The sequence below is a fragment of the Meles meles genome, chromosome 4 (genome assembly GCF_922984935.1).
Source record: "Meles meles chromosome 4, mMelMel3.1 paternal haplotype, whole genome shotgun sequence".
Classification (NCBI taxonomy): Eukaryota; Metazoa; Chordata; class Mammalia; order Carnivora; family Mustelidae; genus Meles; species Meles meles.
Genome location: NC_060069.1, coordinates 44,107,733 through 44,133,425, shown reverse-complemented (window position 1 = coordinate 44,133,425; position 25,693 = coordinate 44,107,733). Strand labels below are relative to the sequence as shown.

At 41.0% G+C, this 25,693-nt stretch overlaps 1 pseudogene; it reads right to left on the bottom strand.

The window, feature by feature from the left end:
• Positions 1 to 6,315: 6,315 nt before the first annotated feature.
• LOC123940987 lies at positions 6,316 to 6,423 on the bottom strand (annotated as a pseudogene).
• Positions 6,424 to 25,693: the final 19,270 nt, after the last annotated feature.

Genomic DNA, 25,693 nt, shown 5'->3' with positions numbered 1-25,693 from the left:
AGAAAGGTAGGTGTGTGGGCCCCCAGAGCTGGAATGTGCTTGGCTTACCGAGGAAGAACAAGGACACAGATGTGGCTAATACAGACTGAGGAGGAGAATAATGGTAGGAGATGAGGTTGGAGTGTTCTTACCAATGCATAGAACTTCCATGAAGGCTGTACCAACTTAAACTGTTGGCAGTACATGAAGGTACCCGTTTCCCCACATGCGCATCAAGAGATAGTGTTCTCAAACTTGTTGATCTTTGCCAATTTTATAATCTAAAAACGGCACTTCATGGTTTTAACTTCTTTTATTATGAGTGAGACTGAGCATTTTCATACACTTGAGAACAGTTTTTTATGACAACACGTCATTTGCTCATTCTTCTGTTGTGTTTCTGGTCTTTTTCTTACTGATTTGTAAAAAGTTCTTTATTGGGGCACCCAGGTGGCGCAGTTGGTTAAGCCTCTGCCTTTAGCTCAGGTCATGATCCCAAGGTCCTGAGATTGAGGCCCGCATTGGGCTCCCTGCTCAGCGGGGAGTCTGCTTCTCCCTCTTCCTCTGCCTGCCACTCTCCCTGCTGTGCTCTCTCACTGTCAAATAAATAAATTAAAAAAAAAAACAAAAACGTTCTTTATTAAGGAAAAGAGCCCTTGGTCTGTGATATGAGTTGCAGATACTTTACCTTTGTCATTCGTGTTTTCACTTTGTTTATGATAGTTTCCAGGCAGATTTTTTTCAAGTCAAACTGATCAATATTTTTCTCTGTCATTCTGCATTTTTGTCATACTGAGAGAGGCATTCCTCACTCCAAGTTTTTTTTTTTTTTTAATCCCATGGTATTTTGTACATAGAAATTTATTTTGGTATAAGATAAAAGATGTGAATCCCAACCTTACTTTTTTCCAGATGCCCATCCAGCTGTCTCAGCACTACTGTATACCGAATTACCTATCTTTCCCCCATTGAGTTGAAGTGCATGCTTTATTATATATAAGTTCCCATATGTGTCAGAATAGTTATCTTTTGATTGTATTAATGTCATCTATAGCACACTCCCAATCTATGTTTTTTGATGTTTATTGAGCACATCCTGTGAAGAGCTACAGTAAGATACAAAATGGGCTGTAACTTTTGCCTTTGGGATATTAACATAGTTTACCCAAACAAGAAAACTAGCATATATGAGCTAGAGGTACTGACTCTATCTAAAGCAGGAGGGGGAGATCATGTGAGCTGAGCGGTTGTGGATTTTTTTTTTCTTATGTGCCTTATCCAAATCAAATTCTGTTGACCTCTTTCACATTTTTTTCCATTATAAAATGAATATATACTCAATACCATTATCCTTTTTTTAAAAGATTTTATTTATTTATTTGACAGAGATCACAAGTAGGCAGAGAGGCAGGCAGAGAGGGAGAAGCAGGCTCCCCGCTGAGCAGAGAACCCAATGTGGGGCTCGATCCCAGGACCCTGAGATCATGACCTGAGCCGAAGGCAGAGGCTTTCACCCACAGAGCCACCCAGGCACCCCTCAATACCATTATCTTAAAATTTTAGATAGAGTGTAAAAGTAAAACGGGAAAATTCTCAACTTTACTCAGTTCCAACTCTGCAGAGAATTTGGCTTCCCTAGAGGACTCTCGATCCCATCTTTTGTTGTGACCTTGCCTCACCAGTATTCTTTCTCTCCCTGCCTCCGTCTTTCTCATTTTCAGCTTCAGTCCCTTCTGGCTTATCCTCTACAGTCTGTAAACATGCATAAGATCTTGCCATATTAAAACAAGAAGACATCACTTTGCCTTTCTTTACCTCATATTGTATCTAACCAAATTATTGCTCATCTAGTTATTAGATAAATCTAACCCTTCCCCGACTACTGCACCCTTTAGAGCAGATCTGTCTGTAGTCTGATTCTAGATTAGACTAGACTAGACATGCTCAGCCTATGAAACTCAATACTTTGAGAGCTGCCCTTAAAGTTCAGTTTGGCTCTGGCTTCTTCTCACTCTGTTGGATCCCTAAGAACCTCTGGTTCATTGAGAGGTGTAGGTTTGTTCATATGTAAGCCTGGAAATACAATACAGTTTGGATCTCTTAGTGTACTTAATGAACTGTAGTCTTCACCAAAGATTGTAAATCCCTGGGTCAGTATAAGAATTGAACTAAAGGGTCTTTTCTATTTACCAGTTCAGCAAGTATGCAATCAAGCACCAGGAACATCAAGGTACTGAGTGGTCACCTTAAACATTATTTCCTGAGAGTTTCACCCTCAGGGATCTGCTCTCTTGCACTTTTGCAATTATTTTATATATTTTATATTTAATATTTATATTATTATTATATAATATAATATAATAAATATAATTTATATTTTATTTATTTATATATTTTTATTTATATAATTATAAATAGATAATTATCTTTTATAATATAATATTAATGATATTTATTATAATATTATATATAAAATATTATATTTAATGTTTATATTAGTTATTATGTATTTTTAATTTATATTAATATTTAATATTATAATATAATGAATAGTATTTATATTATATTTTATATTTTATATATTTATATATTAAATATTTTATATTTTATATTTTATATATTTTATATTTTATATATTTTATATATTTATATATATATTTATATATCCAAATATATTTTATATATTTATATTTTATGTTATTTATATTAATATTTAATATTATAATATAATGAATAGTATTTATATTATATTATATTTTATATTTTATATATTTTATATATTTTATATTTTATATATTTATTATATATTTGCAAAATATTTAATATTTTGCAATTATTCTACTCAGGGTTTTTTTGGTGATTATTTCATCATCTACCTAGTACTTTGACAAAAGTAGTAGATGAAAATTGAGGAAAGGTCACTGGATTTGGCAACTAGGTCTCTGTTAATATTCAAGAATGAAGATTGGGGGCGCCTGGGTGGCTCAGTGGGTTAAGGCCTCTGCCTTCGGCTCAGGTCATGATCCCAGGGTCCTGGGATTAAGCCCCGCATTGGGCTCTCAGCTCAGTAGGAAGCCTGCTTCTCCCTCTCCCACTCCTCCTGCTTGTGTTCACTATCTCTTGCTATGTCTCTGTCAAATAAAATCTTTAAAAATAAAAAATAATTTAAAAAAAAGAATGAAGATTGAAGGTGGGTGATTGGATAGAAATTGCAGGATAGGGACACCTGGGTGGCTCATTCAGTTAAGTGTCTGCTCTGACATATAAATAAAATCTCAAAAAAAAAAAAAAGAAGAAAGAAAAAGAAACTGCACGATATTATGAAGGAAACATAGGATCATAGACCTAGATGAGAAAGCTAAAACTGGGGGGGGAGGGAAGCTGAAACTATATAACTTTTAGAAGAAAATAAAGAGAAAATCTTTATGACCTCTGTGTCTCACTTCAGGCTATTTTAATAAAACACCATAAACCGGGTGGCTGGTAAACAACAGAAATTTATTCCTCATAGTTCTGGTGATTGGAAGTCTGAGAGCAGGGTACCAGCCTTGTCAGTTTCTGATAAGAAGATTTTCCATGTTGCAAGCTATGCACTTGCAGAGGACAGCAAGCCAGCTCTTTCATGTCTCACTTTAAGAGCACTAATCCCATTCATGAGAGCTCCACCCTTATGACTCCATCAATTCTAATGACCTCCCAAAGGCCTACCTTATAATACCATCACTTTTGGGGGTTAGGACTTCAACATATGAATTTTGAGAGGACTAGTAAATATTCAAGGCATAACACTAATTAGGCAAAGAGATCTTTGGTTTGATACTAAAAATCTGATTTGTAAAAGGAAAAAATTTATGTATTGGATTCATCAAAAATTTTTAAATTTTGTACTCTGAAGACAATGTTGAGAACATAAAACAGACTGAAAGAAAATATCCACAGATCATATAACTGAAAAAGCACTTGTATCCAGCATATAAAGAGAACTCTTACAATTTGGGGTGCCTGGCTGGTCTGTCAGTGGAGTATTCAACTCTTGATTTCAGGGTTGTGAGTTCAAGCATTCAAGCCCCACGTTGGATGTACAGATTACTTAAAAGTAAAATCGTAGGGGTCCCTGAGTGGCTCAGTTGGTTAAGCATCGGCCTTCCGCTCAAGTCATGATCCCAGCCAGGGTCCTGGAATTGAGCCCTGCATTGGGCTCCCTGCTCAGCAGAGAGCCTGCTTCTCCCTCTCCCTCTGCCTGCCACTTTGTTTACTTGTGCTCTCTACCTCTCCGTCAAATAAATAAATAAAATCTTTTAAAAAAATAAAAATAAAGTCTTAAAAAAATAATTCTTACAACTCAGTAATAAAAAAAAGAACCCAATTTAAAAATGAACAAAAGATGGATGCCTGTGTGACTTGGTTGATTAAGTGTCCAACTCATGATTTTGTCTCAGGGATGATCTTGGGGTCATGATATTGAGCCCCAAGTCAGGCTCTGCACCTGGCACACTGTCTGCTTGGGATTCTCTCTCTCCCCCTGCCCCCTCCCCCAACACACTCTCTCAATAAATAAATAAACTCTTTTTTAAAAATTGACAAAAGACTTACATACACATTTCTTCAAAGAAGATATGCAAATGGTTAATAAGCACTTGGAAAGATGTTCAACATCATCAGCCATTAAAGAAATTCAAATTAACAGGGAAAACTGACTCAATCAGTAAAGCATAGAACTCTTGATCTCAGGGCTGTGAGTTCAAGTCCCACAATGGGCAGGGAGCCTACTCAAAAACAAACAAACAAACAAACAAACAAACAAACAAAAAATACAAATTAAAACTATGGTGAGATACTATTTCACATCCATTAGAATGTCTATAATGAAAAAAAGATAATTACAAGTGTTAGTGAGGCTGTAGAAAATTGGAATGTTGTTGGTAGGAATATAAAATGGTAGAACCATTTCAGAGAACAGTTTGGCACTTTTGTAAAAAGTTACACATATACTGGGGCACCTGGGTGGCTCAGTCAGTTAGGCATCTGCCTTTGGCTCAGGTCATGATCTCGGAGTCTTGGGATCAGCCCTGCATCTGGGCTCCCTGCTCAGCGGCAAGTCTGCTTTCCTTCTCCCTCTGCCCCTCCCCCACAGGCCCCACAGCTTGTGCACACCCTTTCTCTCAAATGGATAAGTGAAATTATTTTTTTTAAAGATTTTATTTATTTACTTGACAGACAGAGATCACAAGTAGGCAGAGAGGCAGGCAGAGAGAGAGGGAAAGGGAAGCAGGCTACCTGCCAAGCAGAGAGCCCGATGAGGGGCTCGATCCCAGGACCCCAGGACCACAACCTGAGCTGAAGGCAGAGGCTTTAACCCACTGAGCCACCCAGGCACCCTGGATAAGTGAAATTAAAAAAAAAAAAAAAGCACATAAACTTACTGTACTATCCAGCAGTTCCACCCATGGACTCTATGCAAGAGAAATAAAGACATATGTCCACCCCAAGAGTGTACTTGAATTTTCATAACAGACTGAAAAGGGAAACGCTCCAATTATCCATCAGTTGGAACATGGAGAAACAAAAGTGTAGTACCTACATGATAGAATACTGTTCAGCAATAAAACATTATGCTAAATGAAAGGAGCCAGACACAAAAAACTACATATCATATGATCCATTTATATGAGAAAACAAAAAGGCAACTCTGTAGAGACGGAAAACAGACCAATGGTTGCCTGGGGCCGGGGATGAGCAATGGGAATTGACTGCACATGGGTCAGTGAAAGATGAGGTTGATGGAAACACTCTAAAACTGGATTTTGTGATGTTTGCACAATTCTGTAAATTCACTACAAATACTTGATCTGGGCACTGGAAAACAAGCAAATTTTATGGTGTGTATATATTTAGGTATGCATGTTTACCTCAATAAAGTTATTACAAAATAGGGAGGCCCCTGGGTGGCTCGGTTGATTAAGCATCTGACTCTTGGCTTTGGCTCAGGTAGTGATCTCAGGCTTGTGAGATCCGACACCCCTTCCCCCGCCTTTGGCTCAGTGTGGAGTCTACCGAAGATTCTTTCCCTCCCTCTCCTTCCCCCTCTGCTCCTCCCCAACTTGCGCTCTCTTTCTCTCAAATAAATACAGAAATAAAATCTTAAAAAAAAATTGGAAACAGAATAGAATTAATGTCATCAGATCATTTGTTCTAAGAATGAACAAGAGGGTTAAAAATATGTGTTAAACCTCTCTAAACACTCGTAAGAGATGGAGCTTGAAAAAGACTGGAGGAGGGGTGGAATAAAGGCATTCATTTAATAGACACTTGTTGAATGCTTACTCTGTGGAAACTCTCCAGGAGGTTTGAAAAAGACATCTGGTTTGGGGAAAAGTTTTCAATTAGCAATAATCGCGCCTCGGATAAACCTCATTGGCTACGATACTGCCACTGCGCAAAGCTAAGACATCTGGTTTTAAAAGAGGTGGAAGAGGGGCACCTGGGTGGCTTAGTTGGTTAAGCAACGGCTTTCAGGTCAGATCATGATCCCAGAGTCCCAGAATTGGTCCTGTATCGGGCTCCCAGCTCCACGGGGACTCTGCTTCTCCCTCTGACCTTCTTCCCTCTCATGCTCTCTCACACTGTCTCTCTCTCAAATAAATAAATAAAATCTTTTAAAAAAATAAATAAAAGAGGTGGAAGAGCCAGAAGACTGATAAGGACCAGACAGGATGGCAGGAGCAAGTTGCAGTTTATGACTTTGGTCTTTTCCTTAATGAACCTGGCAGAATGGTCTGATTGCAGTGACGAGGACTTAGAGGAGAGTGTGAGGAAGTGGGGTGAAAATGAGAGGTGAGCAGAAGAACTTTTGTTCAGATGGAAGGATAATGTTGGATGTGTTCAACAGACATGGAGAAAGTAGAACGCAGGGGTTGAATGAAAATCTACAATCCAGGAGTTACAAACGAAAAAGAATGTTCCCTGTCCTTACCTCCTCTCCCTTAAAAACAAAGAAAATTACTTCCGGTGGTCAAATTTATAGGAGTGTTGGATGACTGAATTTACAACCAATCTTCAAGCTCAAAACTTTTAGCTTTTATGGCTATAAAAGTCCTTGTCTCAATGGTTCACCATTTCACATGATAGCAGACGCTGTGGATTACCTACCCAATATCCTTTTCCCCTTCTTCATTGCCTGCAGAGGCCCAGTATTATTTGGTAAGGTGTAACTGCTCCCACAGAAGTCACAGATCCAGAGGCAAATTTGATTGGTCTCAATAAATCCCAGTGGTCCCATTTCTTTGTCAATGATTGGTTTAGAGATGGGCGTGTTACTCAGTGATAGCCAATGACATGTGTAGAGGATCTACAAGGACTTGTGGAAAAAGTGTTCTCTATTTGTTGGAGAAAAGAAAAGTCCCCTCTAGTACTCCGGACATGTTCTATCTGGATGTGACACCTGGAAATACTGTAGGCAGCCTGAGGATAACACTGGTCATTTAATGAGAGCAGAACAGAGAGAATCACAGGAAGATGGATCCGGAACCCTACCAACTAACAACCGGAGTTAGGGACTCCTGCAAAATTACAGAGTCTGGAGGAAGCAACCAGTCGGACGTTGAAAGGTCCTGGGAACACTGAGAGGCAGAGGGCAGCAGAAAATCAGCCAGATCCTAAAATCATTGGGTAGGTATAAAATGCTTAATGGTTTGGGACAATAGTGTCAATAATTCAAAGAAGAAAATGTAAAAGGACGGAATTAATAGTGGATGTGTGGAAAGAGTAAGAGAAAAGGTACAGGGGAAAAAAATGTTAAAAGATTAGGTTTTGGAGCACCTGAGTGGCTCAGTGGGTTAAAGCCTCTGCCTTAGGCTCAGGTCATGATCCCAGAGTCCTGGGATCGAGCCCCGCATCGGGCTCTCTGCTCCGCGGGGAGCCTGCTTCCTCCTCTCTCTCTGCCTGTCTCTCTGCCTAGTTGTGATTTCTCTCTGTCAAATAAATAAAATTTTAAAAAAAAAAGCTCTTTAAAAAAAAAAAGATTAGGTTTTGTTTTGTTTTGTTTTTAAGTCAGAAAAAGTTCTTGTTCTATCAGAAGCAAACAAACAAACAAAATGGCAGTACACGTTCAAGACAGGCAGGATATTCTTTGAACGAATGCTCCTTGTTCCTTTTTTTTTTTTTTTTTTTTTTTTTAAGATTTTGTTTGTCAGAGAGAGAGTGAGAGCATCTGCAAAAGCAGGGGTAGCTGCAGACAGAGGGAGAAGCAGGCTCCCCCACTGATCAAGGAGCCTGATGTGGGACTCGGTCCCAGGATACTGGGATCATGACACTTAACCAACTGAGCCGCACAGATACCCCGATGCTCCTTGTTCCTAACCTAAATATGGACACCCTACTGTATGATTATGGCTGTAGGAGATTTTGAGTTTCTGGTAAAAACTCTTAGGTTAACAAATTCCATTAGAACTGCCTTCTTGACGTTTACCATATGCTTCACTACTTAAAAGGAAATTTTAACCAGAGCCAAGCATCTGTCATCACCACCATTAAGTATTTGTTGATTCCACTGTCCTTCTTTCCTGTTATTAGATATTGGGTACTTCATAATTTTCACATTTCTGATTGGATGCATTCTCCACTGATGAGAAACTCAAAGGTATGCCTTATTTCTGATAATGAACCACAAAATAGAATGGATGCCTTAAAATCCTAATGTAATCCTCTAAAGTTCATTTTACCCAAAACTTAATCTCTTCCCTCTCTTGACCTCTTTTCCCTCTGCTCTACACCAAACATTCTCACTATGAAATGAGTTATCACCTTACAACAAAAGCAGTTTGGGGGAGTATCCACTCTTTACTGTTTGAGAAGTACTAACACTCCAAAACAGGGAAAAGACTAACAGTAGAAGTATATACAAGCTTTATATTAAAAATGTTCGGTTCTGGGGGGCGCCTGGGTGGCTCAGTGGGTTAAAGCCTCTGCCTTCGGCTCAGGTCATGATCTCAGGGTCCTGGGATAGAGCCCCACATTGGGCTCTCTGCTCAGCAGGGAGCCAGCCTGCTTCCCTTCCTCACTCTCTGCCTGCTTCTCTGCCTACTTGTGACCTCTGTCAAATACATAAATAAAATCTTAAAAAATTTTTTTTAAAAAGTTCAGTTCTGTAAAATATATATCTACATATATATTAAAAATATAAAGACTTGTGGTAAAAAATTATCCCAAACTTGTAAATAAGGGAAAAGATGAGGGCCACACATCTTTTTCGTTATACTGCCAGCATTATGGCAAACTATGTTTGACTTGGCTATTTACTATTTGATTAAAGCCCAGATACTGTCCATTCACATGTTAATTTAAAAATTTCTGTCCAGTAGAGAAGGTAATCAATAGGTTTATTTGCCTCCAGGACATTAACCTAGCAATCGTATTCTAACATTCCTTTGTGAAAGCCTATACATTCTTAGTTCTTCAAAATATTTTTTTAAAAGATTTTATTTATTTATTTGATAGATCATAAGTAGGCAGAGAGGCAGGCTTTCTGCTGAGCAGAGAGCCCGATGTGGGGCTCGATCCCAGGACTCTGAGATCATGACCTGAGCCGAAGCAGAGGCTTAACACACTGAGCCACCTAGGCACCCCTCTTCAAAATATTTTTGAACCAGTTTTACGTCTTACTGGTCCCCTTCGTCAGTAAGTTAGTAAGCCTCAGACACATGTTCATTTTATATTGGTATGAGAGTTACGGGTTTTTATATTTTTTTAAACTATACTCTGACACCTGGTAGCCCATCTGATAAAAGGATTAATGGGGACATAATTTTGACATAATGGGGTGACATAATTTAAACTTACAACTTTTGACATTTCCACCTGTGAGAAGAGCCGGGAACAGGAAATAGGCAGAAGATGAAGAGGCCAAGTTGCGAAGTCAGACAAATAAAGGAAAACTGCCATATGAGGAGTCACCCCACTTTGGGCTCCAGCTGGCCCTGGCAAGCAAGCGGTGTCACTATCTTCCTGACTTGGCCCCTCGTACAACCCAGTTAACCAGTGGGACTCCAGACTAAGAGTACTGAGGGCAGCAATCTTGCTGGAAAGGCTGGGGAAAGGGTGGTAGCCAGAACAATTGCCTTGAACACATATAGCAAGTACACTGGTTTGTTTGTTTGTTTTTTAAGATTTTATTTATTTATTTGTCAGATAGAGAGCACAAGCAGGCAAGGTGGCAGGCAGAGCCAGAGGGAGAAGCAGGTTCCCCGCTGAGCAAGAAACCCGTTGTGGGACTCAATCCCAGGACCCTGAGATCATGACCTGAGCCAAAGGCAGAGGCTAAACCCACTGAGCCACCCAGGTATCCCCATAGCAAGTACATCGTACATCTTAAAGTCCCTCTCCAGCCACTCCTTGGCTCTGCCATTATTCACAGCCATAGTTCCCCTTAAAGGGAACTGGGATATTTAAGTATTCCTGCTAAAATTAAAAACAAAAAGCCCCCACTACCATTAGAGGGCAGTGTGTATGTGTGGTAGTGTGTGTGTGTGTGTGTGTGTGTGTGTGTGTGTGTGTTTAATCATCAAAAGGCAGCTTTGGCTTGGCACTGGAAGGATGTTAGTAATATTTTCTTAAAAGGTAAGCCATGTGCCTATACTCACATTCAGAGTGAATCCTGGGTTGAACCTTTACATTGTTTTTAAATAATCTTTTTAAAATGCTAGGTTTTCTGGGGCATACTTAGATTCATTCATTTTAAGCATCTACTATGTGCCGAGCACTCTTCTACACAATAGTGATACAGAGGAGAACATGGCAGACAGGAACCCATGTTCATGCAGCTCACATTTCAGTGGGGAGAAATAAGTAAATAAGAAAAATCTCATATGACTATAGATGCTGTGCAGATAAAGTAGACTGTATGGGGTTAATCCTTCCCTTAATCATCATTTCCTCCTACAAAATGTAGAAAGGAAAACAGGGAAAGAAAATTCAGCCTGATAAAGCCACGAATGGAAATTCCAAGATCACGTAACTAAAACACCTGTATGACCAAGTCACATTTTGTAACATTTTATGCCCAATACACTTTTTTATTTTAAAGACTTTATTTCTTTATTTGACAGAGAAAGACACAGCGAGAGAGGGAACACAAACAGGGACAGAGGCAAAGGGAGAAGCAGGCCTCCCACTGAGCAGGGAGCCTGATGCGGTCTGATCCCAGGACCCCGGGGATCATGACCTGAGCTGAAGGCAGGCGCCTAACTACTGAATCACCCAGGTGCCCCTTAACTTTGTTTTTAAAATCCAACTTCAGGGGCGCCTGGGTGGCTCAGCAGGTTAGCGGCTGCCTTCTGCTCAGGTCTTGATCCCAGTGTCCTAGGATCTGGCTCCCTGCTCAGTGGAGAGCCGGCTTCTCCCTCTCCCTCTGTGTGCCTCTCTGCCTACTTGTGCTCTCTGTCTCTCTGTCAAATAAGTAAATAAGATCTTTTAAAAAAATAAAAATAAAAAATAAACTCCAACTTCATCTTTTCCTAGCTGTTTCTAATTTTTGTCTATTCTCATGTGTGGCTTCATCTTCTTCAAAAGGCTAATGAGAGGTCACCTTAAGGGAAAGGAGCCAGGGCTTAGTTTTTCTGCTCTCCCTCCCCCGGGGCCAATCTTTTCAGCCACAGCTGAGCCAAAGCCTCCCTTTAGGGGGAGGCTGATGAGGTTTGTGTGCAAAGGAGAACCTGTACACTCAGTTGTCTCTGAGACGGATGACCGCTGAGAAAGATCCCTCAGAGACCCTTAGAGAACAGAATACCGTCCTCTTTGTCCCCTCCCCACCATTTCCTCATGTGTAAAATGAGACGTTAAAACCTGTTTTCACTGGGCCAGCGTAAAGACTCATAAGGTAGTGTATGGGTATGAAGCATCCGGCAAGGAGTCAGTATTCAATAGATGGAAGTTTGAAAAAATGTCTCTTGCCCTCATGCACTGCTGGTGGGAATGTCAACTGGTGCAGCCACTGTGGAAAACAGTGTAGAGTTTCCTCAAAAAATTAAAATTAGAAATATCCTATGGTCCAATAATTCCACTACTGGGTATTTACCCAAAGAAGATGAAAACACAACTTTGAAAAGACACACGCACCCCTCTGTTCATTGCAGCAATATTTACAACAGCCAAGATACGGAAGCAACCCAGTTCCACTGAGAGATGAGCGGACGAAGAAGATGTGGACTATTAGCCATAATGCACAATGGAATATTGGCCGTAAAAAAGAACCATCTTGCCATTTGTGACAACATGGAGAGACCCCAAGGGCATTCTGCTAAGTGATGTAAGTCAGACAGACAAAAACAAATATCATAAGATTTCACTCATATGTGAATCTAAAAACACAAAAGGGACAAACAGAAAATAAACTAAACGCAACAAACAGAGCCACAAATAGAGAAGACAAGCTAATGGTTGCCAGAAGTGAGAGGTGTTGGGGGGCTGAGCAAAATGAGTGAGGAGTGGGAGACACAGGCTTCCAGTTAATGGAATGAGTAAGCCACGGGAATAAAAGAGCATAGGGAATATAGTCAATAATTCTGTAATAGAGTTGTATGGGGACAGATGGGAGCTACCCTTACGGTGAGCACAGCACAGTGCGTGGACTTGTCATAGCACTATGCTGACCACCTGACACTAATTTAGCACTCTGTGTCAACTATAGTTCGATTTAAAAAAATATATTTTTATTTAAAAATTTTTTAAAAAAGATTTTATTTATTTGACACAAAGAGACACAGGGAGAGAGGGAACACAAGCAGGGGGAGTGGAAGAGGGAGAAGCAGGCTCCCCGCAGAGCAGGGAGCCGGATGCAGGGCTTGATCCCAGGACCCTGGAACCAGGACCTGAACGGAAGGCAGATGTTTAATGACCTAGCCACCCAGGCAAGCCCCCTCCAATTTTTTTTTTAACTGGGAAGAAAAGGCTCTTGCCTCTAGTACTCTTGTAAACTCCAGATACATGCTAGTGTGTACATCTGTATTTCCAGACATACAGAAGGAACACTAAAATTTAAGGCAACTGAGGCTGGGCAGTAATAGCTCACTGAGGAACAGAATCAAGATTTTATAATATTTTGAAGGACTGCACTAAAACCAATAGGATGAAATATTACGGAGATCAAAGTCAAGTCCAGAGCTTCCATTAAGAAATATGAACTGCAGGAGCACATGCTGGGCAAGAATTCACTTAACAGCAATTAGTGTGAGACAGAGGGGGTTTAATTGACAGTAGATTCAGCCTGAACAGACCACAGAGCGGCTGCCAAGGAAGCTAATGTAATCCCAACTGCACTAATTGAGGTTTAATGTCCAAATCCAGGGAAGGAATGGACCATTGTACGCTCCTTTGTCCAGTTCCTGTCTGGAGCCATGTTCTTTCGGGACCCTCATTTTAAAAGGGACATTGATAAAGTGGACCATGCCACATGAGAATCTATGAGGAGACATGCTGGGGTTTTTGCCTGGAAAAGAGAAGATTGCTCTTAATGCATGTTATTTAAAGAGTTTTTGTATGGAAGAATGTAGCAGTACTTCCGGAGGGCAACTCTGGCACGGTGGGTAAACGTTTAAGGAGCAGATCGCAGCTCAATAAAAGGGAGAACTTTCTGAGGATCAGTTTCCAGCAATAGGAAGGATAACTTCCATTAAGTAATGACCTGACCGTCCCTGAAAGCAATCTAGGAAGGCAGTGATGGGGAGGTTAAGTGGATCAGTGGTTTTCAAACCGCTTTCTAGGGAGTGACATCCTAAGGAACTTGCGTGGAGGAGGGGAATGGTAATCATTCCAGAGTGATTAGAAAGGAAGGAGACTAAAGAGGTGGAAATGAGACCCCTACTTTAATCACAGCGGCCTGGTTCTTCTGTTTTCAGTTTTCCCCATTTTTGGAGTTCTACTTGAGATATTTGTCAAGGGCTCTGCTGTTAAATCAAATTTTTGAAAACCACTGGGGACTGATGGCTTTCTCACCAACTCAGGTGTTGACATAACACCCATCTCTTTGGCCCAAGACTGGTCAGAGAGCACTCTAGAATAGAATCTAGATAAGTATTAGCCCTCTCTGTGCTCAGTCATTTCTGGAGCTTTCTAAATGGCCCTTCCCTTCCCTTCCCTTAAAACAAAACAATAAGGTAGTCTTAGCCTTTCCGTCAGCAGCCCTTTGTCTGTAATCCTTCACAGCGTGCTGGATACCTAGCATTAACCTTTGAGCTTTTCCTCACAAGCCCCCTTCCCACCTTGGTTTGCCTGCTCATGCAGGCCTTCCTCCTGACCTCTCTCCTGACCTCCCTCCTCCATCAATCTCCACTTCTGGCAGATAAGGCTTGCCTCTCCATCCCCAAGGGGGAGAGAAATCCTGGGGCCAAGATGCAGTCAGAAGTCTAGCCCTGGACATCTGTACCTTTCCTGTCCAGCAGGCCTTCAGGAGACACGACTGGACCAGCACAGCCCTTGGAGGGGAGCTCTCCAGGTAGGATTCCTTTCTGCCCACTTGGGGGTTCCCTACACCCCCTACTCCAGTCTTGAGCTCTCTCCTCCCTACCCAGAACCTCCTCATTACTACCATTTATACCAAGGCTTCCCAAACTAGGCTTCAAAAAAGTTGAGCAGTTTTTTCTAAAAGTACAGACCCAGTAACTCCACAGATGGGTTGAATCAGAATCTTGCAGGGTAGGATCTGGGAACCTGTCTTTGTAACAAGTGTCTCCCCAGGGACCCCATTTGGGAACCAGTGGAGTCTATCACTCTCTTTGGCTCGGAGCCCATTTTACCTTTCATGATGATTCCTATCTTATACATCCTGTCTTCCCTTAAAATGAAGGAACATGTGTCATCTGGATTTGTTCCTCCATTTCCCATCACCAGGTGGGAATTCAGCTGTTGTACCTGAGTTTTCCCGTCTGAGAGACCACCAAGGAGCCAACACCAATGCAATCACACTAGGATTTATTTAACAAGCTTAAGCTTGGTCCCAAGTATACCCGACACAGCGGAGTAGGGACTTGGACCCCCAGCTTAGTTAAGGCAGGGGTATTTATGGGTTCCTGTTACTAAAGCAGGGTGGGGGTTTCTGGAACCAAAGCAGTGGGGGGGTCTCTGGAACTAAAGCAGGGTGGGGGAGTCTCTGGAACTAAAGTAGGGTGGGGCTCCTTAGAACTAAAGTAAAGTAAGGAATGTTCAGCCCTTGGGCACAGGGGTCTGAGATGGCTGTACTTATGCTAAGGCTAAACCTGAGGAGGGATGGCCTTGGTTTTTCTCACCCTCCACACAGCAACTGACAGTGGAGGGGGGTAACACCTAGAGTCTTCCACTTACTTTACAACCCACAGGACTTTGGATCGCAGAAGTCTCTTCAGACCTACTGGGAGCGTTTGTTAAAACACACATTGCTGGGCCCCACCCACCCTTGGAGTTACTGATTCAAGGTCTGGGATGGGCCTGAGAATTGGCATTTCTAACGAATTCCTGAGACCACCCTGTGAGAAACACTCCCTGAGCCTTGCTTTCCTTCTTTCTTGTGGTGGATGTTCTGTTTCTAATCTGTGATTCCCTTTGGTTCCTGTTAACTCCAACATATTCCAAAGTGCCCTCTGCTTATTGGCCTCACCTCTCGCAATAATATGATTTCTATGAGATTCATGTATAGTGTGGCCTTCCATCTGGAACCTTCCCACAACCTCTGGTTCTGTGCCCATTTATCTGTGGCCCAGGGGTTCCCCTTCACAAGGTGCTGTACACTTAGAGAGCCTTCTTGCTGAGGAGATTCAGAGAAGGGAGAGACCAGCGTAGGCTGGAGCAACTGGGAAAGCTTCAGAAAAGGGATCAGATTTCAGTTCATCCTCAAAGGGAGAGTTGTCTGTTTAGCCTGGGTGGCTCAGTAGGTTAAGCATCTGCCTTCAGCTCTGGTCATGATCCCAGGGGGGAGCCGGCTTTTCCCTCTCCCTCTGCTCCTACCTCCACCCCTCTCTGCCCCCTGCTCGTGCTCGCTCGCTCACAAAAATAAGTAAATAAATAAATAAATGAAATAAAAATCTAGAGTTTTTTGGAAAGAGTATTCCCGACAAGTAAATCAATAGCCAACAACCCCTGAAAACACATATATTGGGATGACACTGGGGGGGACAGGCCGACCCTGGCCCACGCGTCTCTTGGACAAAGCGGTGAAGTATTACTATGGGAAGGCATCCTGTCTGTGGCCACAACTGTGAGAACATATGAAGCCGCGCAGGCCAGGAGGCACTGATTTTGTTGTATCAGTTCCCTAGGCTGTAGAGGATCCCCAGGGGAGGTGGGGGGCGGCGCTGTGTGGGCCAGGCAGCTCCGGGGAGGTAGTGGGCATGTTTACTCCCAACGCCCTGGAGAGATAATTCCACTTCTTCTTTCTGTGGAAAAGCCCCCACCCGTGCAGGGTGTGGCAAGAGCGGACCTGAGGAACAACTTTTGCTCAATAGGAAATGAGCTCCCGTGTTGCAATGCGGAAGTCCTGCGGGACTTCAGTTGGACGGTTTTGAATTACAAAGAGAAAAGAATGTGTCAAAAGTGAACCTGATAGTGGAAAATGGAAGCAGCCCAAGCATCCTTCAGTAAGACGTTATTCCTGTTCCTGCTCCTGGTGCCAAAAAAAAAAAAAAAAAGACATTGGTTATATAAATTGTAGAGTTGTCCATGATGGCATATTGTGACACACATAGGAAAAAGGAGGTAGGGCTGGACTAGTGACCTGGAAAAGTCTCCTAGTTACACAGTTAAGCGAGAAAAACAAGTTGCCAAATGAGTATATTATAATCCCATGATTTGAAAAATATATCAGTAAAAACTCTTGAAGAATGATTACAAGAGAACTGTTAACAGCTGCCTCTGAGGAGGGAAGGGAGGTTAACATGGGAGGTGGGGAGCTTGGGAGTTTAGGTGGGATTTTTAATTTTTTAAAATTGAATTTCTGTATGGTTTGAGATTTTTTACATGTAATTAGAAGAAATACTAGCTAATGCTTACTGAGTACCAGACACTGTTTTTGACCTATTAACTTACTGTCTTTCCCATAAATCGATGGAGATAGATATTATTAATTTCCCCCATTTTACAGATAAAGAAACTGAGAGGCCGCATTTCAATGGCCTATCCAAGGCCGCACAGGTAACAAGCAGAAGAGCGGCAATCTGAACCGAGGTCAGCTGGCTCCAGAATTTGTGCACTAAACCCTCTTACTAATACATTTCTCAACGGACTATTAACTGTACGTGTAGAAGTAGCCTAACTAAAAACAAACCATACACATAGAAAGAAAAATGGAAATTAGGTTCTCTAGAGCTGTCCTTTTAAAATATTGATCCAGGGGTGCCTGGGTGGCTCAGTGGGTTAAAGCCTCTGCCTTCAGCTCAGGTCATGATTCCAGGGTCCTGGGATCGAGCCCCGCATCGCATCGCCGGGCTCTCTGCTCCGCAGGGAGCCTGCTTCCTCCTCTCTCTCTGCCTGCCTCTCTGCCTACTTGTGATCCCTGTCAAATAAATAAAATATTTAAAAAATAAATAAATAAAATATTGATCCAAAAAAGAAAAAAAAATACGGATCCAAAGATTCATTCTGAATTCCAGCTGAGATAGGATAATCCAGGCATAAAATAAGAGTGAATTCAGAGCATGGGAAAGCCTTGCTTCTCTTCCCTCTCACAAACTGCTGGTTAACACTTCTTTCTTTCTTAAAACTTTATTTATTTATGTATTCATTCATTCATTCATTCATTTAACAGAGAGCAGGAACACAAGCAGGGGCCGAGGGAGAGGGAGAAGCAGACTCCCAGCTGAGCAGGGAGCCGGATATGGGGATGTGGGGCTCGATCCCAGGACCCTGGTACCATGACCTGCGCCAAAGGCAGCTGCTTAATGAACTAAGCCACCAAGGCACCCCTAATGATTCTTGAACAAGGGCTAAATGTTTTTACTACCAAACAGAGGTAAGGTTTAACTTGCAAATATTTTGGCACAAGATGTAACCATTTCAGATAAGACTGTATAAATCTCTGATTTATTACTAGTTGGGTGTGGATAGCAATTCTACACAAAGATCAGGTCATGATAGGGGAAGGGGAAAGACAGAAAGGAATGAGAATCTGAGAGTACCATAAAGTTAATCTGGGGAGACTGGAGGCCTCAGATGATCACATATTAGCTTTTTTTAATGCCACTGCTTGACAGTGATAAGAACCTTGCTTTTTACAAGTACTTGCCCATGTATTTTACACACTTGATCTTTACAACTTCTTTAAATTCATTTAAAAAAAAAAGGAAAAAAATGTCTAGTTGATACAAGCTCTAGACGTTTAGGGTAATGAGGTCCCCCCTCCCAGGATCTGAAAACACCAGGCTGCCGTCCAACTGATACTCTCCTTGTGTCCAGCTGGGTGTCCAGTTGGGATGACAGAACAGGAACCCTGGTCAACCAAGAAGCAAGGGGGCCAGGCTCTTTGCTCTTACCCCTTCCAGCACCCCACCTGCATTACTGAGATCTTCTTCCAACTCCTTTTCCTTCTGTCTTTGCTTCCCATCTTTCTCCAACTCCAAACTCACATTCGCCCTTATGAAAAGCAGGAAAATACACTTTTTAAAAGATTTTATTTATTTATTTGACACAGAGAGACACAAAGAGAGAGGGAACACAAGCAGGGGGAGTGTGAGAGGGAGAAGCAGACTTCCCGAGGAGCAGGCAGCCCGATGTGGGGGTAGATCTGAGGACCCTGGGATCGTGACCTGACCCAAAGGCAGCTGCTTAACAACTGAGCCACCCAGGCACCCGAAAATACATATATTTTTTAAAGATTTTATTTATTTATTTGACAGACAGGAGGGCACCTGAGTGGCTCAGTTAGTTATTTATTCGACAGACAGAGATCACAAAGTAGGCAGAGAGGCAGGCAGAGAGAAGGGGGAAGCAGGCTCCCCGCTGAGCAGAGAGCCTGATGCGGGGGGGCTTGATCCCAGGACCCTGAGATCATGACCCGAGCTGAAGGCAGAGGCTTTAACCCACTGAGTCACCCAGGTGCCCCTTGAAAATACATATTTTTAAGAAAGAAATTTGCGCCTGGGTGGCTCAGTCGTTGGGAGTCTGCCTTCGGCTCAGGTCATGATCCTGGGGTCCTGGGGGGCATCCTGCTCCGCGGAAAGACTGCTTCTCCCTCTCCCACTCCCTCTGCTTGTGCTCCCTCTCTCGCTGTGTCTCTCTCTGTCAAATAAATAAATAAAATCTTAAAAAAAAATAAAAAGAAAGAAATTTGCTCTACCAGTGGGGTTGGATTGGTAATCCTATTCGGTTGAGTCCACTTAAAAGCCCTGATAATTCTTTGAACTCCTTTCCACTTAGTCACCTAATTAGGTTGGGTAAAGTTTCATAACTCAGTGGCTTCACTTCTTAATTAAATTCAATTTATCAATTTACTCCATTCAATCTTGAATTTTTCTCATATTCTCTACACCCTCTAGTGCTACAGTTTTACATATTTAAATGATCTCCTGGTGAATATCCTGTTATCTCCTATGGTTTTGTTTGACTCTGTGGTCACACCTCCTAAAAATGCCAGGCTAATGACAAAAAGACATGGCTATGCTCCACAAATCCTTGAGATCTGGAGGAGAAAGAAATATACAAATGCAAGCAAATATACTACAGTTCCCCTGGGGTAATTGGATGACTCTTGAAATTTCCTGCAGTGTGTGCTTGGACTAGTAGTGGAGGGTAAAAGCACGGAGGAGCAAGAAAATTAACAACCAAAAAGCTAAAGTGCGCTACAAGGAAGGCATCTCGTGATTTTTGTTTTTGCAGTTTCCACATTTTATTTGTGCCCTTACCTCAATCCACATAGTTCTAAAAAATAACCACCAGGGGGCAGGAGTGTGCCAATGTCAGATGCTTGAATCTGCGGATTTGGAATCCTTTTAGAGAATTTCCTTACAGAGAAATTTCTGTTTGGATAATACAGATTAAGAAACTAAGATAGAGTGAAGTAAATAGTAGGCAACCTAGCATCATGTGAGTGGCAAAGGTAGGATTTGAACACTGGTTTCAGTAATCTGTCAACTAGGCTTTTTTAGAACTCAGCCTGTCTTTGTAGCTGATATCTACATCCCCTCCCCCACAAACCCTACCAATGTTTACAACCTCTAAAAAAAAAAAAAAAGGACTTGATGAAGACCCAGGACTCTGTACTCCATTTCTTTTGGAACAAAAAAAATATTGTTCTCTCGTCAGGATTCAGCTACCATCTTGTCAAACTCAAAAGGCCAGGAATGTTCTGGATCACAGGGACCATTTAGGAGACAAGCCCGGAGTACCATCATCCGGGGTCTGGACCACCAACCTGTGATCCTGAACATGCAATGGCAGAGATGCTCTTCAGGATTTTTAGAGAACCCACACATGTTGGCACACTGCTAATTTCAGCAGTGAAACATCTCTAATATCCATTCTGCTCATTAACAAAGCCTCTGATGGGACCTAGACACAGAACGACTTGTTTCCAGTGAGGTGGAATGCTTAAAGGGACAGAGCCCTGGGGCTTCATCAAGTCCACAGAGCTAATTTTAGGACTGTTTTTATACCCGCTTGATAATGAACATTATGTGTGTGTGGCCATACTTGGGCTGAGACTTGCTTTCATTGTAGGAACTTCATCTGTTGAATACCAAATCAGCCCTAATAATTATAAACAGCCCAGTTGCCTTAGGCTAGTGCAATATGTTTTGTTTGCACCCTGCTTTGGAAAAAAAAATCCTCTCTAGAGATATATCTGCATCTCTTTCCTTCTTCCACGTGAGAAAAGTAGTCACCTTCATACTTAATGCCAATCGTTCACCACTTGCCAGAGAAAGCATCTCTCTCTTTGTTACTCACAGGCCTGATTCCCACAGCTCCTTTTTTGTTTTTGTTTTCTCACAGTTTGTTGCGTGTGTTAGGTAATTAACAAGCCCTTTGGCAACTTTTCCTAAACTTGGTTGTAACACCTGGCAATTCACTTTTTGAAAGAAAATATTTATATCAAATATTTAAAGCCAAAGTCAACTTTAAAATACAAGATACAATTGAAAAGAGAAGAAATACATTTAGTTATTATGAGATGGCTATTTTTACACTTTTCTTTCTTTCTTAGTAGTTAGTTGATACTACTAAGTCCTGAAGAGTCAACTCAGAAATTATGACCCCCAGCCGCCCCAACATCCATCTCCATATCCACTGCATTGGTCCTGACTTTTATTATTGTTGTCTGCATTGTTATTATGTCTAGATTGGTTACTATTCTTGTTCCATAGTTCTTTTTACGTTATTGAAGTGTAGCAAAGTGTGTCAATTTTTTTTTTTTTTAAGGATTTTAAGTACTCTTGGACGCCTGGGTGGCTCAGTCAGTTAAGTGTCTACCTTCGACTCAGGTCATGATCCCAGGGTCCTGGGATCAAGTCCTGAATCAGGCTCCTTGCTCAGCTGGAAACCTGCTTCTCCCTCTGCCTGCCTCCCTCTGCTTGTGCTCTCTCTCTCTCTGACAAATAAATAAATAAAAACTTTAAAAAAAAAAGGATTTTGAATAATCTGTATACCCAACATGGGACTTGAACTCACCACCCTGAGATCAAGAGTAGCATCCGATACGGACTGAGCCAGCAGTGTGCCCCAAGTACATCAATTTTAAATGTGCAGTTCGGTGAATATTTTCATATATACGTCTATGTAATGCCACCAAAATAGAGGTAGAGCACATCTCCAGCACCCCAGGAGACTCCCTTATGCCCCTTCCTTGTCATTACCCACCTCCCTCAAATATTACAACTACTCTGACTGCTACAACCATAGATTGTTTTCATCTTTCTTGAACATGATTGAATCAAAAAGTATGCATTCTTTGGCATCCAGTTCCTTTGGTTAACATAGGGTGGGAAGATTTCATCCACTGTTATATGTAACTATATATATATGTTATTTGTATATGTTATATGTAGCGATGTTATATGTAACAATGTAACAATAATTCACTCTTTTATATCTCTATGTGGTATTCCATTCTATGAATTACACTATGAATATCACAATTGAATTACCCAGCCCTCTATGGATGAACTTTTAGCTTGTTCAGAGTGTTTAGTTATTATGAATAAAACTGCTAGAAATGCCCTAGCACATAGTTTTTTGGTGGAGATTTCCTTGGGTGTATACTAGGAATGGGATTGCTGGGTTGTAGGATAGGCATTTAATTAGCATAAATACCTACTATCCTACTATTTCCCAAAATTATCCTGCATTCCCACCAGGATAGAGTTCAGTAGTTTCATTTACTCATCAACACTTGGTATTACTAGTCTCTTAAAAATACGAGTCATGGGGGCGCCTGGGTGGCTCAGTGGGTTAAGCCGCTGCCTTCAGCTCAGGTCATGATCTCAGGGTCCTGGATTCGAGTCCCGCATCGGGCTCTCTGCTCAGCAGGGGGCCTGCTTCCCTCTCTTTCTCTGCCTGCCTCTCTGCCTACTTGTGATCTCTCTCTGTCAGGTAAATAAATAAAATCTTTAAAAAAAAATACAAGTCATGGTAGTGAATGAGTCTTACTAAATTATTGTGGACTGAATTGTACTTTCTTTATCTGAGCTTCTTTTTATGTGCTTATTTGTCCATTTGGATATCCTCTTCTGTGAAATCTTGTTTGTGACTTTTGTCCATTAAAATAATTAGATTGTTGGGTTTTTTCTTATTGATTTGTAGATGTTCTTTGTATATTCTGATAATGAATCCTTTGTTGGCTATAGAAATTGTGAAAATCTTCTCCAGTATAAGGCCTGATTTTTCACTTAATAGTGTTTCTTTGATATCCAGTCTTAATTTTAATCAGTCTAAAGCACCTTTTTATTCTTTTGTGTATTGCCTTGTATGTTCTGCCTAAAAAGTCTTTTCCTATCCCAAAGTCATAATGATATGCTCTCATTTCTTTTAGAAATTTTATTGTTCTAGTTTTAACATTTGGGTCTATGATCCATTTCAAATGAAATGTTGTAGGTGATATGAGATAGAGGATCTTTTTTTTTTCCTGTGGACTCCAGTTGCTCTAGTCCCACTTATTGACAAGACCGTCTTTCCCACTGAATTTCAGTGGTGCCCTTGTTATACATAAAGTGACAGTATATGTGTTAAGTTTACTTCTGAATTCTCTAGTCTCTTCTATGAATGTATTTCCTTGACTTACCCCCATACAATGCAGGGTTGGTTAATTGTAGCTTTATACTAAGTCTTGAAATCTGGTAGTGTAACGCCTCCAGCTTTGCTCTTCTTGAGTATATCTTGACTCTTCTAAGTCCTTTGCATTTCTGCATAAACTTTTAAAAATTTCCCATCAATTTCTACAAAAAATAATCTTCCTGGGATTTTGATTGGGATTGCAGTGAATCTGTAGATCAATTTGGTGAGATGCAGCATCTTAGCAATATGAGTCTTCCAATCCATGAACATGGTATATTTCTCCATTTATATATATCTTTAATTTCTCTTAGCAATATTTTATAGGTTTTAGTACAGGTCTCTTCTCTTGCACATCCTTCATTGTTTTTTATTTCTAAGTATTTGGTGTTTTTATGTTATTATAAGTTCCGTTTTTAAGGTTTTGATCTTCTAATTGATTGTAGAACATATAAAAGTACAGCTGGTTTTTGTATATTGATTTTCTATCTAGCAATTTTATTTAATTCATGAATTCTAATAGTTTATTTGCAGATTCTTTTAGACTTTCTATGTATATTGTCATATAATCTGTGAATAATGATAGTTTTGTTTCTTTATTTCTCATTTTTATGCCTTTGTTTTTTTGCTGTATAGTACTTGCTACAACCTCTGGTACAATACTGAATATTGGTGGTGACAGCACCACCAATCAGTCATGTTTCTGATGTCAGGGGAAGCGTTCAATATTTAAGCATTAAGTATAATGACACTACAAGGTGTAGATAGATGCCATTAATTAGATTAAAGGGTTTCTTTCAATGAATGGTTTGCCAAGTGTTTTGTCACTAACAGGTATAGAATTCTGTCAAATGCATTTTTGCTGTTGAGAGGATTACATGATTATTCTCCTTTAATATTTATTTATTTATTTTAGAGATTCCATTTATTTATTTGAGAGAGAGAGAGAGAGAAAGAGAAAGAGAGAGCTTGAGCAGGGTGAAAGGCAGAGGGAGAAGCAGATTCACTGCCAAGTAGGGAGCCCAATGCTGGGCTCCATCCTGGGACTCTGGAATCATGACCTGAGCTGAAGGCAAACACTCAACTGATTGAGCCACCCATGTGCTCCATCTTCTTTAATCTTTAATGTAAAATTTACATTCATTGATTTCAACTGTTATACTAATCTTGCATTACTGAAATAAACATGACATTACTAATCAAGGTGTGATATATTTTTTTGTATATTGCTGGGTTTGACTTGCTAATATTTTTGGTTTAGATATTTATATCTAGGTTCATGAAAGATATTTATTGGTTAATAATTCTCTTTTGTGAGGGTGCCTGGTGGCTTGTTAGTTGAGTGTCCAACTCTTGGTTTCAGCTCTGGGCATGATCTCATGGGTCATGAGATTGAGCCCCTCTCTCCCCCCATTGGGCTCCAAACTCAGGGAGTTTGCTTGAGGATTCTCTCCCTCTACCCTTTACCCCATTTGCGTGTGCATGCACACAGTTTCTCTCTCTCACTCTCAAATAAATAAATCTTTAGAACAAATAATTTTGTGTAATGTAATGTAATTTTTCTTTTTTGATATCAGATTATCTTCACATCATAAAACAGATTGGGAAGAATTCCTTTTACTCTTTGAAAGTATTTGAACAATATTTATATTGTATCTTTCTGTTTTTCTTTTTCTTTTTTTTTTTAAATAAAGATTTTCTCTATTTGAGGGTGCCTGGGTGGCTCAGTGGGTTAAATCCTCTGTCTTCTACTCGGGTCATGATCCCAGGGTCCTGGGATTGAGCCCCACGTCGGGCTCTCTGCTCGGCAGGGAGCCTGCTTCCTCCTCTCTCTCTTGCCCGCCTCTCCACCTACTTGTGATCTCTGTCTGTCAAACAAATAAATTAAAAAAAAAAACTTTAAAAAAATTTTTAAAAAAAAGATTTTATCTATTTGAGAGAGAGACACACAAAGTGAGAGAGGGAACACAAGCAGGGGGGAGTTGGAGGGGAGAAGCAGGCTTCCCGCTGAGCAGGGACCCTGATGTGGTGCTTGATCCCAGGACCCTGTGATCATGACCTGAACTGAAGGCAGACACCTAACTGACTGAGCCACCCAGGTGCCCCTTCTCTCTCTCTCTCTTTTTTCTTTCTTTCTTTCTTTTTTTTTTTTTAAGATTTTCTTTATTTATTTGACATGCAGGCGGGGGAGAGCAAGCACAAGCATGGGGAGTGGCAGGCAGAGGGAGAAGCAGGGTCTCCAGTGAGCAAGAAGCCCGATGTGGAGCTCCATCCCAAGACCCTGGGATCACGACTGGAGCTGAAGGCAGCCGGTTAACTGACTGAGGCCCCCAGGTGCCCTATATTGTGTCTTTCTTAACTATTTTGAGTAACTCACTAGTGAAGCCATCTAGACATGGAATTTTCTTTGTGGGGTGATCTTTAATTGCAGATTTAATTTATAGAACTATTCAGATTTTTTCTTTCTTCTGTATCAGTTTCCTTGTATTTTTCAAGG